Source organism: Arachis stenosperma, chromosome 1 (genome assembly GCF_014773155.1).
Source record: "Arachis stenosperma cultivar V10309 chromosome 1, arast.V10309.gnm1.PFL2, whole genome shotgun sequence".
NCBI classification, from domain to species: Eukaryota; Viridiplantae; Streptophyta; class Magnoliopsida; order Fabales; family Fabaceae; genus Arachis; species Arachis stenosperma.
Window position 1 is genome coordinate 37,074,186 of NC_080377.1, and position 6,288 is coordinate 37,080,473.

Here is a 6,288-nt window from a genome sequence, read left to right on the forward strand (position 1 = left end):
GCATATAACAAAACACTCAAGTCAAGAGAATTCAAAGATCAGAGCAAGGAAATCATCAAGAACATCTTGAAGATCACTTAAGACACATGAATGAATGCAAGAAGAACAGAAACATGCAATTGACACCAAACTTAAAATGAGACACTATACTCAACAAGAAACATGAAAATATTTTTGGTTTTTATGATTTTGTAATTTTTTTGGATTTTTCAAAAATTAAGTGGAAAAGAAAATAAAGATATCAAAATTCTTAATGAGAATTTCAGGAATCATGCAATGTTAGTCTAAAGCTTCAGTCTAAAGAAATTAGACATGGCTAGCCAAGCTTCAGCAGGACATTACATTCAAGAGCTAAATTGATGAGAATCAATCAGCTTTGGTGATGATAAGAACATCACCTTGAAACACTAGAATTCATTCTTAAGAACTCTAAAGATAAATACCTAATCTAAGCAACAAGATGAACCGTCAGTTGTCCATACTCGAAACAATCCCCGGCAACGGCGCCAAAAACTTGGTGCACGAAATTGTGATCTCTACTTTTCACAACTCAAATAATCCCCGGTAATGAATCCAAAAACTTGGTGCTCAATACCATGGTATAAACATAATTTCACAACTTCGCACAACTAACCAGCAAGTGTGATGAGCGGATAATTTATACGCTTTTTGGCATTGTTTTTAGTATGTTTTTAGTATATTTTAGTTAGTTTTTATTATATTTTTATTAGGTTTTTGTTAAAATTTACTTTTCTGGACTTTACTATGAGTTTGTGTGTTTTTCTATGATTTCAGGTATTTTCTGGCTGAAATTGAGGGTCCTGAGCAAAAATCTGATTTAGAGGCTGAAAAGGACTGCAGATGCTGTTGGATTCTGACCTCCCTGCACGCGAAGTGGATTTTCTGGAGCTACAGAAGCCCAATTGGCGCGCTCTCAACGGCGTTGGAAAGTAGACATCCTGGGCTTTCCAGCAATGTATAATAGTTCATACTTTTCCCGAGATTTGATGGCCCAAACCGGCGTTGCAAATCAGCATCAGAATTCCCGGCGTTTAACGCCGGAACTGGCATAAAAATTGGAGTTAAACGCCCAAACTGGCATAAAAGCTGGCGTTTAACTCCAGAAAAAGTCTCTACACATGAAAGCTTCAATGCTCAGCCCAAGCACACACTAAGTGGACCCCGGAAGTGGATTTTTACGTCATTTACTCATTTCTGTATACCCTAGGTTAGTAGTTCACTATTAATAGGATCTTTTGACATTGTATCTGTACCTCATGACACTTTACACGTTTCTCATTGTATCTTCTACGGCATGAGTCTCTAAACCCCATGGTTGGGGGTGAGGAGCTCTACTGTGTCTTGATGGATTAATGCAATTACTACTGTTTTTCATTCAATCATGCTTGCTTCTATTCTAAGATATCACTTGTTCCTAAACCTGATGAATGTGATGATCCGTGACACTCATCATCATTCTCACCTATGAACGTGTGCCTGACAACCACTTCCATTCTACCTTTGATTGAGTAGATATCTCTTGGATTCCTTAACCAGAATCTTCGTGGTATAAGCTAGAATTGATGGCGGCATTCAAGAGAATCCGGAAGGTCTAAACCTTGTCTGTGGTATTCTAAGTAGGATTCAAGTATTAAATGACTGTAACGAGCTTCAAACTCCTGAGGGCTGGGCGTTAGTGACATACGCAAAAGAATCACTGGATTCTATTCCAACCCGATTGAGAACCGACAGATGATTAGCCGTGCTGTGACAGAGCGCGTTGAATATTTTCACTTAGAGGATGGGAGGTAGCCATTGACAACGGTGAAACCCTACATACAGCTTGCCATGGAAGGAGCCTTGCGTGTTTGAAGAAGAAGACAGTAGGAAAGCAGAGGTTCAGAAGACAGAGCATCTCCAAAATCTCAACTTGTTTCCCATTACTGCAAATCAAGTACTTATTTCATGTTCTTTTGCTTTTTACAATCAACCCTGATAATTATTGATATCCTGACTAAGAGTTACAAGATAACCATAGCTTGCTTCAAGCCGACAATCTCCGTGGGATCGACCCTTACTCACGTAAGGTATTACTTGGACGACCCAGTGCACTTGCTGGTTAGTTGTGCGGGATTGCAAAAGTGTGATTGCAATTTCGTGCACCAAGTTTTTGGCGCCGTTGCCGGGGATTGTTCGAGTTTGGACAACTGACGGTTTATCTTGTTGCTTAGATTAGGACTGTTTTATTTTTGTTGGTTTAGAGTCTTTTATTTGAGTGTAGTTTCATATTTTAAGTTTGGTGTCAATTGCATGCTTTTGTTTTTCTTTTAATTTTCGAATTTGCATGTCCTTAGTCCCTTTTTGATCTTTAAAAATTCTAAGTTTGGTGTCTTCTTTGTGTTTTCCTTTAGGTTTTCGAAAATTTGTGTTGATTTTTTTTAAAAATTCTAAGTTTGGTGTCATTTTGTTGTTTTTCTCTCTCCTCATTTCAAAAAAAAAAATCAAAAATCAAATCTTTTTCAAAACAAATTTTCAATCATATCTTTTTAATTGCTAATTCCAAAATCTTTTTAATTTAGTTTTCAATTTGCTTTGATTTTATTCTATTTTGGTTTTCGAATTTTTTTCTATTTTCCATTGATTTTATTTTATATTTTCGGCTAAAAAAAAAATCTACTTGCAATCCATATCATTTCCCTTTCTCCATCATGGACCTAAGTGGAATTGAGCAGTCCAGAAGGACTCTGGGGTCATATGCTAACCCCATTACAGCTGCATATGGGAGTAGCATCTGTATACCTCCCATCAAAGCAAGCAGCTTCGAACTAAATCCTCAACTCATTATCATGGTGCAGCAAAATTGCCAGTATTCCGGTCTTCCACAGGAAGAACCTACTGAGTTTCTGGCACAATTCTTACAACTTGCTGACACAGTACGTGATAAAGAGGTGGATCAGGATGTCTACAGATTATTACTGTTTCCATTTGCTGTAAAAGATCAAGCTAAAAGGTGGTTGAATAACCAACCTACAGCAAGCATAAAGACATGGAAACAGTTATCAGACAAATTCCTGAATCAATTTTACCCTCCAAAAAGGATGACACAGCTAAGGTTGGACATCCAAGGCTTTAAACAAGAGGATAATGAATCCCTTTATAATGCCTGGGAGAGGTATAGAGGTATGCTAAGAAAATGTCCCTCTGAAATGTTTTCAGAGTGGGTACAGTTAGACATCTTCTACTATGGGCTTACAGAAAAAGCTCAGATGTCTCTAGACCACTCAGCAGGTGGATCTATACATATGAGGAAGACGATTGAGGAGGCTCAAGAGCTTATAGATACTGTTGCTAGAAATCAACATTTGTACTCTAGCAATGAGTTCTCCACAAAAGAAGAAGTTATGGCAGTAGCCACTGATCCTAATCCTCAAGAACAGATGATTGAGCTTAATCAGCAGTTACACCTGATGACAAAACAGTTAGCAGAATTTAAAGAGATGCTCCAAGAGACTAAAATTGCTAATAAGAACATAGAATCACAGTTGAATCAGGCAAAACAGCAGCTATCTAAACAGATAACAGAAGAATGCCAAGCAGTTCAACTGAGGAGTGGGAAGACATTGAATAATACTGCTCAAAGTAGCAAAAAGCTAATAAAGGAACAATTGACAGAGGATAGCCAAACCACTATCCAAAATCCCTCTAAGGATAGTAAGAGCCCAGAGAGGAATACTCTTGGCATTCAAACGCCAGAAAAGGGGGGAAAGCTGGCGTTAAACGCCCATTCCCTGCCCAGTTCTGGCATTCAAACGCCAGAAAAGGGGGAAAAGTTGGCGTTAAACGCCCATTTTCCACCCAATCCTGGCGTTCAAACGCCAATGGGGAATCAGACACCTGAGAGTGCTGATAGTAACCCCTCTAAAAAGGCTTCTCCAACCACTTCTGTAAGGAATAAACCTGCAGCAACTAAGGTTGAAGAATATAAAGCCAAGATGCCTTATCCTCAGAAACTCCGCCAAGCGGAGCAGGATAAGCAATTTGCCCGCTTTGCAGACTATCTAAGGACTCTTGAAATAAAGATTCCGTTTGCAAAGGCACTTGAGCAAATACCTTCTTATGCTAAGTTCATGAAAGAGATCTTAAGTCATAAGAAGGATTGGAGAGAAACTGAAAAAGTATTTCTCACTGAAGAATGCAGTGCAGTCATTCTGAAAAGCTTACCAGAAAAGCTTCAAGATCCAGGAAGCTTTATGATACCATGCACATTAGAAGGTGCTTGCACCAAGACAGCCCTGTGTGACCTTGGAGCAAGCATCAATCTACTACCTGCATCCACTATCAGAAAGTTTGGGTTGACTGAAGAAGTCAAACCAACCCAGATATGCCTCCAACTTGCTGATGGCTCTATTAAATATCCATCAGGCATAATTGAGGACATGATTGTCAAGGTTGGGCCATTTGCCTTTCCAACTGACTTTGTAGTGCTGGAAATGGAGGAGCACAAGAGTGCAACTCTCATTCTAGGAAAACCTTTCCTAGCAACTGGACGAACTCTCATTGATGTACAAAAAGGGGAAGTAACCCTGAGAGTCAATGAGGATGAGTTCAAGTTGAATGCTGTAAAAGCTATGCAGCATCCAGACACACCAAATGACTGCATGGGCGCTAACATTATTGACTCTTTGGTGGAAGAGATCAATATGACTGAAAGTCTAGAATCAGAGCTTGAGGACATCTTCAAGGATGCTCAGCCTGATCAGGAAGAACCAGAGGAAACAAAAGAATTTTTGAAAATTCCTCAAGAGGAGGATAAGCCTCCCAAACCTGAACTCAAACCACTACCACCATCCCTGAAGTATACATTTCTGGGAGAGGATGACACTTTTCCAGTGATTATAAGCTCTGCTTTAAATCCACAGGAAGAGGAAGCACTGATTCAAGTGCTAAGGACACACAAGACAGCTCTTGGGTGGTCCATAAGTGATCTTAAGGGCATTAGCCCAGCAAGATGCATGCACAAGATCCTATTGGAGGATAATGCCAAACCAGTGGTCCAACCACAAAGGCGGCTAAATCCAGCCATGAAGGAGGTGGTGCAGAAAGAGGTCACTAAATTACTAGAGGCTGGGATTATTTATCCTATTTCTGATAGCCCCTGGGTGAGCCCTGTCCAAGCTGTCCCCAAGAAGGGAGGCATGACAGTAGTTCATAATGAAAAAAATGAACTGGTTCCTACAAGAACAATCACAGGGTGGCGTATGTGTATTGACTACAGAAGGCTCAATACAGCCACCAGAAAGGATCATTTTCCTTTACCATTCATAGACCAAATGCTAGAAAGACTAGCTGGTCATGATTATTACTGCTTTTTGGATGGCTATTCAGGCTACAACCAAATTGCAGTAGATCCTCAAGACCAAGAGAAAACAGCATTCACTTGCCCTTCTGGCGTGTTTGCCTATAGGAGGATGCCTTTTGGTTTGTGTAATGCTCCTGCAACCTTTCAGAGATGCATGCTATCCATCTTCTCTGATATGGTGGAGAAATTCCTGGAAGTCTCAGGGATGACTTTCAGTATATGGAGACTCATTCAGCTCTGTCTTAACCACCTAGCACTTGTCCTGAAAAGGTGCCAAGAGACTAACCTGGTTTTAAACTGGGAGAAATGTCACTTTATGGTGACTGAAGGAATTGTCCTTGGTCACAAAATTTCAAGCAGGGGAATAGAGGTGGATAAGGCAAAGGTAGAGGTAATTGAAAAATTACCACCACCTGCCAATGTTAAGGCAATCAGAAGCTTTCTGGGGCATGCAGGATTCTACAGAAGGTTTATAAAGGATTTTTCGAAAATTGCAAAACTCTGAGCAACCTGCTAGCTGCTGACACACCATTTGTTTTGACACAGTGTTTGCAGGCATTTAAGACCCTGAAAGCCAAGCTGGTCACAGAACCAGTCATCTCTGCACCAGACTGGACATTTACCATTCGAATTAATGTGTGATGCCAGTGACCATGCCATTGGTGCAATGTTGGGACAGAGGCATAACAAGCTTCTGCACGTCATTTATTATGCCAGCCCGTATTCTAATGACGCACAGAAGAATTACACAACCACAGAAAAAGAGTTACTTGCAGTGGTCTATGCCATTGACAAATTTAGATCCTATTTAGTAGGATCAAAGGTAATTGTGTACACTGACCATGCTGCTCTTAAGTACTTACTCACAAGCAGGATTCAAAACCCAGGGCATAAGGGTGTTGCTTCTGCAAGAGTTTGATATAGAAATA